The 7,870-nt window shown below is 43.3% G+C and overlaps 1 long non-coding RNA gene across 1 annotated transcript; it reads left to right on the forward strand.

Annotated features, from left to right (window-relative positions):
* Window positions 1-233: 233 nt before the first annotated feature.
* LOC134155463 (uncharacterized) lies at window positions 234-5,032 on the forward strand. Its single transcript, XR_009961571.1, has 3 exons — window positions 234-458; window positions 2,988-3,055; window positions 3,584-5,032. It is a non-coding gene; the product is annotated as an uncharacterized LOC134155463 (long non-coding RNA).
* The last annotated feature ends 2,838 nt before the right edge of the window (window positions 5,033-7,870 follow it).

Consider the following 7,870-nt stretch of genomic DNA (forward strand, 5'->3'; position numbering starts at 1 on the left):
ATTATTGAAAGGCGAGATCAAAACCCAACATCATCTTTTGAGTGCCAGTGTCATGCCTGGATAAAAACAAGCTAGATGATCCCTAATAATATTCACTTCCAGACATCTTGCTGAATCTCTGGCTATGTTTGGGATAGGAAGGAATTTCCTCATGTGGTGAATTGGCGAAGCTTTGGGGTTTGTCTTGTTCTTGTGCATTGCTCAAGAACCATTCTTTGGAGTCTTATTTCACATTCTTTGACTTTCTGCAGCCTGGTGATCAGAGCTGAACATTTTCCTTTTCCCATCATTGGGCCTTGTTTTGTTTCTAATGATTTCCTTTACTTTACCAAACAGGTATGGATGGATCTGATTTTTTGGCATTACAGACATAACCTAGCAATTGCAAAAATAATCTGGATTATTGCCTACATGGAAATAAGATGCAGACAAAAGAAGAAGACAAAGTGAGTATTAAGGTGCTCAGTCAGTTACAGCCTTCGACTTCACTTTCTGGAAAACAAAGGGATTGCAGGATGCGCCAGTGTGCAGAAGTATGGTGAAAGGACATGTTGTGTTGCAGCAGCACTACATGTAAGGAGTAATCTCTTACCTTTCAGGTGTGACTAGGTCATTGTCAGGCCTAGTACAAAACAAAGAAAGTAATTGCTAAACCTCATGGTTAATGGCAAAATTTGTAGAATCATAGAATGATTTAGGTTGGAAAGGACCATAAGACTCATCCTGTTCCAACCCCCTGCCATGAGCAGGGACACCTTCCACTAGACCAGGTTGATCAAGGCTCTGTCCACCCTGGCCTTTAACACTGCCAGGGATGGAGCATTCAGAACTTGCTTGGGAGGACTGTTCCAGTGTCTCACCACCCTTTTAGTAAAGAATTTCTTCCTTATATCTAACCTAAATTTCCCCTGTTTAAGTTTGAAGCCCTTTGTCCTATTGCTACAGTCCCTAATGAAAAGTCCCTCCTCAGCATCCCTATAGGCCCCCTTCATATACTGGAAGGCTGCTATGAGACCTTCATGCAGCCTTCTCTCCTCCAGGCTGAACAGCCCCAACTTTCTTAGCCTGCCTTCGAATGGAAGGTGCTCTAGCCCCTTTACCTTGTAGCCCTCTTCTGAATTTTGAGTAATTCCTTTATTACTCTCTTGCTGTTATGTTATGAAAATGGTCTGTATGTCTGACACTTACAGCACACTCAATTACTCTCATTATTTCAGGTGCATTACTTCTAGATCTTTATAAATTGCTCCAGTGCTTTTTTTTTTGGTTTTCTCAGTAACCTGTGTGTACCTCAGCCTTGCTTGAAACCAACAGGAGACTTTAAATTGGGATCACAGAGAGTGAGTTTTGACTTGGGTTAAGTAGAGCAAACAGCTAGATCCAACAACAACTGCTCGATCTGATATTTCCCTAGCTGTTTTCTCTGTTCTGCAAAAGGTAAGCTTATTTTAAATAGTAGTCCCTGGCTTGATATACACCTCTCTCCTGTTCAGTCGCCATGATTCCAAACCCACAAAGGCTAGAGAGCTACATGAACATTGTCTTGTGAGCATGTGAGCAAACTAAAAATTGGATCTTGAAGAGGAGATTGAATCATTCCTCCATAAGGAATACTAACTTCAGCACATTGTAACTGTAAGCAATGTTTGCAGTTTAATACCTACTTCCATTAGTTATAGTTAAACCTGTCCTTTCTGAGGGATGTCGGGAGTTTTCCCAGATAGGGCACTACTCCCCTCCCTCTGTTGCCTTTGCAGTTCCTTTCTAGTTTAACATCTTCTTTATTGTTGCTGGGTCATGGATCATAGACTGCTGAGGATGCTCATGTGAGGCAGTAGCCCCCGCATGCATCCGGCAGGCATGACCCTAACTATGCAACCAACAATGTGCTCATTGCTGCTGTCAGCTCCACTGCCACCCAGTGCATGAAGCTTAGAGGGCTCTTTGACAGGCCTCAGCAACTGTACTGAAATCTCTTTCATTTAGCTCTGCTTTGCCCCTGTCCTGCTGCTGCTGAAGTCAATAGCCAAAGTCCTTTGCCTACAGCCATGCTGGAGTATGCATCCTGTCTGGCCAAAAGAAGAGAAGTTGCCTGCTATGGTGCATAAAAAGCAAATAGAGAGGCAGGAGATACTGCTTCTTCCATTGTTATTTTATTATTGTTCATCATTTATCATAATTGTTGTAAATTGCTGTTCATCTCCCGAACGCATATGGAGCGTGCTTGGTATTTGGAACTGACAGAGAGGGAGCATCTCAAAAAATCCCCGAGGATTTCTGAGATCACAAGCCTCAGAAAGATAACAAAATTAGCACACATAATTCTCCTTGATTTTATTTATGCCTTCTGACAAGGTTAGCAACAACCCTCCTTTCTGAGAGTTTGTTTTGTCTCCTCTACCAACGAATCCAGATTGGCAAATGCTAGATGGGTCTGATTTATTATTGTATGCCTTGTTTTTCTTATGGAAAGGGTGGTGCAATTAGAAACAAATTACATTCAAACTTCCTAAATTATAAAGGCTGAATACTGGGGAAAATTAATTAAAAAAAAAAATTCTTTTTCTCCACCATTAATTTAAACTGTAACCTGAAGACTGTCCTTAACTGACTCTTATTTGAGTTGGGGGGTGGTTTAAGCAGCTCCATTGTGAAGTGAATGATGAAACCCAAGCTCAGTGAAACTGCACAGTGATTAGACTGAGTGTGGTCTGTACTGTGGCTGTTGGTGGCTGAGCCATGCTGTCTGTCCTCAGATGAGTTCACCTTGAGTTACGGTAACTCAAGCAGTTCTGACTGTCTCCTAGATGCCAGCTCTCAGCTATTCCTGGAATTAAATTCTAGGCAAGTAGAATGCATTTTAATAGAAAAACATCTATTTGATCTCCATTTTTTTTTAATTCTCATAGAGAAATGTTAATTTCTCTAATTCTGTTGCTTTTTTCCATTCACCCCTTGCTTTTCCCACATGTTCTGGCTTGCGACAGATGAAAGAAAGTAGGACCTGTTCATGGGAAGAGGCAGACGCAGTCTGGATGCTTCAGAGGATCACCTTGTAAGTAGCTTGTCTTTATTGTCTCCCAGTATGAACATGAGTCCCTGTCTGGTTGATTCAAGAGTTAGGAATGGTATGCAATGATATCGATGGGCTATCCCTAGGGCTGAAGAATGAGCATACCCATTATTTATATTTGAAAATCTCAGTTACTTATGTTCTCAGCAAAAGCTCTTAATTTTCTCAACTATTTCTGTACATTCAGCATGAAAGAGTTGCATAATGGGCCCAGTGACTCCCACAACTATTGTTTACAATCTGTCAGCTAATCCTTTCTGTGAGTCAGGCGGTGCCTACTGGGTTGGGCATTTGACTGGGATTAGGAACTCGTTATTATGATGATGAATATTGCAGTGCTGCCTGGAGGACTCAGCAGGATTATGGCCACGTTGTGCTAGACAGCATTCAAACCTATAGCTTGTAGCCTATTGTTAGAGCACCTTCACTCTAATTCTGGATTTGACCCCATTTCTGCTTGTGGCCCCTGGGTAAAATGTCTAATCCTGTTCTGTTTCTGTATCTTTTTAGGGGAGTTGATAATTCATTCCCTGCCATCAGTCAATGCCTGAAACCACCTGCCTTTGGAGGAGAATGCTAGGATGATGTCACCCAAAGGCCACAGGGAAATACTGCAGCACAAGTGGGAAATAGCATTTCCCCTGTTTGAGTGCCTCTGCTATTCAGTGAAATATGTTTCACAATGGGAATTTGTGCCCTTTCCAGTAGTGCTGCTGCACCCAAAGAATATGCAAGGCAAAAACCGCAGCAAGTCTTGAGTTGCACCGACACTGTTTGCAGCCGTGGAGTCATTTGCTGAGCCAGGGACACATTAAGTGGTGTTAGAGTCTTCCTTCTCCCCTCTCTGTGCTGCACATGGCTGCTGTCCTGATGTGAGGCTTTAAGGGGTAGCAGGCAGACTCTCCTCCCTGTTCTTTCAGGCTTTAGGTGTTCCTGATGCTGCTGGTCCAGTTTCATGCCAGAAGAACAGTTGCTGGGTTCAGGCACCAGCACATTCTGTTCATACTCCATCTCTGCACTGCCATGGCCAGCCATCTGTATCTGCAGTTGAACCCGAACCTTGTCTACACCTGCAGTTCATTCATTGGCAGCTACTGTTCCATGATATCACTCAAGTGTGAGCCTTTGCATGGGTAAGCTGTCTTTCCTTATAATTTCAGGTCAGGGTGAGCTTTTTTTATCACTCCATAGAAATGATGCCTCTTCTGTCCTGAGTGCTTTATTGAGGTGGCCATACCAATAGCTTGGGAAAATGGAGCTGAGCCATGTACTGATGGGCTCTTTGAGGGCTGCCTTCTGTCCCATTCTGTTGCTGGGAAAAGTGCTGGTCAGTGGGACCACTCTGCAAGGTGCTCCTAAAGAAGAACAAAGATATCTGAGACATCTTTCAAAGACAGCAGCATCCCACAAAGACAGGAACAAGGCTGGTGCTTGCTGAGGAATTCCTGAACAGCTTCAGCTTCATTTCCCTTTTTTCTAAGCCCACATCCTGTCTCTGCAAACTAATAACAAAGTGCTGAAGTTGTCACAGCCATCATAGACACAGCCTAGAGCTGGCACACTCTTGACTATTCTGTTTTGTGAACTTTTTTGTTCCATGGGAGATTTGAGACTTAAACACTCACTTGGTTTGTACCTCCTTATTTGAGACTGACCAGTCTGAACCACTTTTGATTGATAAACTATCAGTAGGAGTCTCAAACGTAGTTAAGTTCCTATCAGTTTAATTAAAATAGATTACTGGATAGAGAAGCCCTGTGAAATGCTCCCATTGAGGAGAAAGCTACACCATGAGTGCTCCCCTGAGTAATCACCAGAGGCTGCTATCAGCAATATAATCAGCAATGTCTGGTATCACTGGGTACTGAAGAGCTCAACTTGAAACTCACACTTCAGCACATGCCAAAGAACGGTTGAGACACGAGTGACTGAGGACTAATCATGTCCACCATATCGTAAGTGAAAAGTACATAGAGGAGCCACCATAAGGTGGCCTGCATCACAGGCCTGTAGGAAACTGGGCTTCATTAATGTTCTTGTATAAGGGACAACCTGTTTGATAAGGCAAAGGTTTTTAGATACTACTTTTATGCTATTATAGGCAAAAGGTCAGTCAGTCAAAACTTTGTTAACCAAAGAAAAGTTGTATTTAGAGAGTTTCTTTACCTATTCCATTCTAGCTCTGTCCTGCATTACCTTTTCAGGATGCAGTACGATATGAATGAAGCTGGATATGAGAAGCTGGAAAGAGACAGTGCATTTAGGGTTGGTGTGGAGTTTACTTTGAGTTTCTTCTACCCTGGTGAGTTACTGGTGCTGGCCACAGTGGTGCAGACTATACCAGATCAATTTTTAGGGACTCAAATGCCTTTGATAGATGTATCTTCTACAGTTTTCATTTTTGTCTTCACAAGCTAGTGTTTGTGAAGACCACAGATTAGATTAATGCTCTCCCATGGGATGCAGACTTCAGGGTTTAGGTAATGCTCTGTGGCTAACAAGAGCCAACAAGCTATACCTGAGTCATTCCCCTGGGTGAAAGATGCCTTACACCGATGACGACAGGAGTGGGCTGAGCATCCTCCCAGAAGATGCCAAGTGTTGACACAAGGACAGTCATCCCCCATTGTGACTAACGAAGCAGAACTTGCAGTGGAAGAGCCACTGAGGCAATTTATCTTACGTTTATCCTAGAGGCGATATCAGGCTGCCAACAAGATTAGAAGAGCGACACTTAATGTAGTCTTTTGGTAGTGGGGCAAGATTTATATTCTTAACATAAGCTGCTTAGGGAAAGCCTCTTTTGCTCAGCATTTATCACTTGTTACTGATGTTTTATTGCATTGATAGCCATCCCAAGAAAGTGTTTGCTAAGTCGCTACTTGTTTTATGCATAGGCATATTCCCTTTGACTCCAAACATTTTGACAGAGCAAAACTGGGGACAAACTGAGTTAGACCTGCTTAGTTACACTAACATAGACTTAGTTTAGCTCCATTTTCTTGGCAACCGAACAGGACCTAATGTGCTTTCTGAGTCACTGTATTTCTTCCTACTGGCACTGGTGGGAGCTGGAATGGTGACCGCAGGTGTGCGGACCTTACTCAGGAGAGGCTTACAGTGAGCCTAGCAGGATCTCTGGCTTGAGCAATAAATGCCAAATTTGAATCTATAACATAAATCATGCTGCATTTCCTCTCAACATATCTATACAAAAGGATAATGCAGTGCACAGCATCATCACCTAACAGTGCCTGTAATGTGTGTGTGCAGAAGAGTCCCAAAGTGTTGTACAATGACATTCTACAACGATCTTAGTAACAAAGTCCAATTAAGAGCAGCAGTTAACCTATATTTTTCTACCCTACTTTAAGTGCCAACTTACACCCAGGATTGCAAATAATACTTGGAAGTACTTCACACTGTCCAGAGACATAATTACAGAAAGCTGTAGTTGTCTTTATCAGAAAGTTTTAATTAGCAGGACACATTAAATAACCAACTGATACAGATCTTAATGAATCATTTATAGGCCTACATCTTAGATAATTATATGTAGCTGGTCACACATAAACACTCACATGTGCCTGGGTTTATATGAAATGGAATATTCAACTTCCTCATGCAAAAGTAAAACATAGGGATGGGACAAAACTGGGGCAACAGCCCACCTTAACCAAGTAGCTTGTGCCTGGACCATTGCTGACAAAATTTGTGGGGGATAGTTGGCTTGAAAAGAAATCCACCTTGAGGAAAGGCAGGAACTCTGGGCTTCCAAACTGTTGACTGGTTTGGTTTTTGGTTTTTTAGATCAAGGTGGTTGTCCCAGGTTGTCCCAGTGCTTTACATAGTGTTGTTCTGGAATAAGGAGAGGGCAGATGCACACAGGGGTTGAGGACATGGTTTCTGGGGTGAGCTGGGACTCTGGTGTCTGCAAACCATGTCATGCTGCCCTTGCTGCAGCCCTCTGGCAACCTATCCTGCCCTAGGTGTGACTCTTCTTGAGCTGTGCTGCCTGTCCTGGAACGTGGAGCACCAGCTCCAGAGAAGCGACCATAGGCCCTTTGCTCCACCAGGAGAGGTCCCAGCTCTTTGGTTTCACCATCTTTGTTGCTGCTTAGTATGTCTGGATAAACAAGGTGGGAAACACGGGAAAGCATCCAATAGCTCCAGGGCTAACTTTTGCTCTGTGTACTGTGTCAGGGGCAGATATCCACAGCATTTCTTTGCGTCTGCTTCTTGACTGAATAAAAGAGTATATGTTGTCTGTTTATCTGGCCAAGTGAAGGATGCATGGGAGCAGCTGGCTGTGAAACCTATTTATTCTCATTGCTGATTTCTGTAGAGCTCAGTAAGCTGCAGCCACATAAACAAATAAATTCTGGTGTAATAGGCATAATGCATACCTCTTCCTCCCCTCTGCCTGGAAGACTGGTTGTAGGCAGACAGCTCTTGTCAGTCAGCCACAGTGACAGGACAAACTGACTGGTGGAGCTTGCCCATGCAACTTGGTTTTAAGGGAAGTCTGACAGCCTTCAGGATACATATGTCAGGCGTGGTGCCAGTCCCATCTCTTTCAGCAGGTTTATCCCTCCCACCTGCTCTGCTGAGTTCCCTTGTGTACTTGCATCCCCTCCTCTGCTTCTCCCTGTCCCATGGGCTGCCTTGGTATCCATCTCGGGTCCTGTATTTTAGCTTGTATAATTCTGAGCTGTTGGTTTCTTCTCCCGATTTTTATCAAGTAATACTTCAACGCCTGATTGTATGTAATATATTATGTCCAATCCTCCCCAACAA

This window comes from Pezoporus occidentalis, unplaced genomic scaffold, assembly GCF_034315485.1.
Source record: "Pezoporus occidentalis ecotype Australia unplaced genomic scaffold, CSIRO_AGI_Poc_V1 ctg78, whole genome shotgun sequence".
Taxonomy (NCBI): domain Eukaryota; kingdom Metazoa; phylum Chordata; class Aves; order Psittaciformes; family Psittacidae; genus Pezoporus; species Pezoporus occidentalis.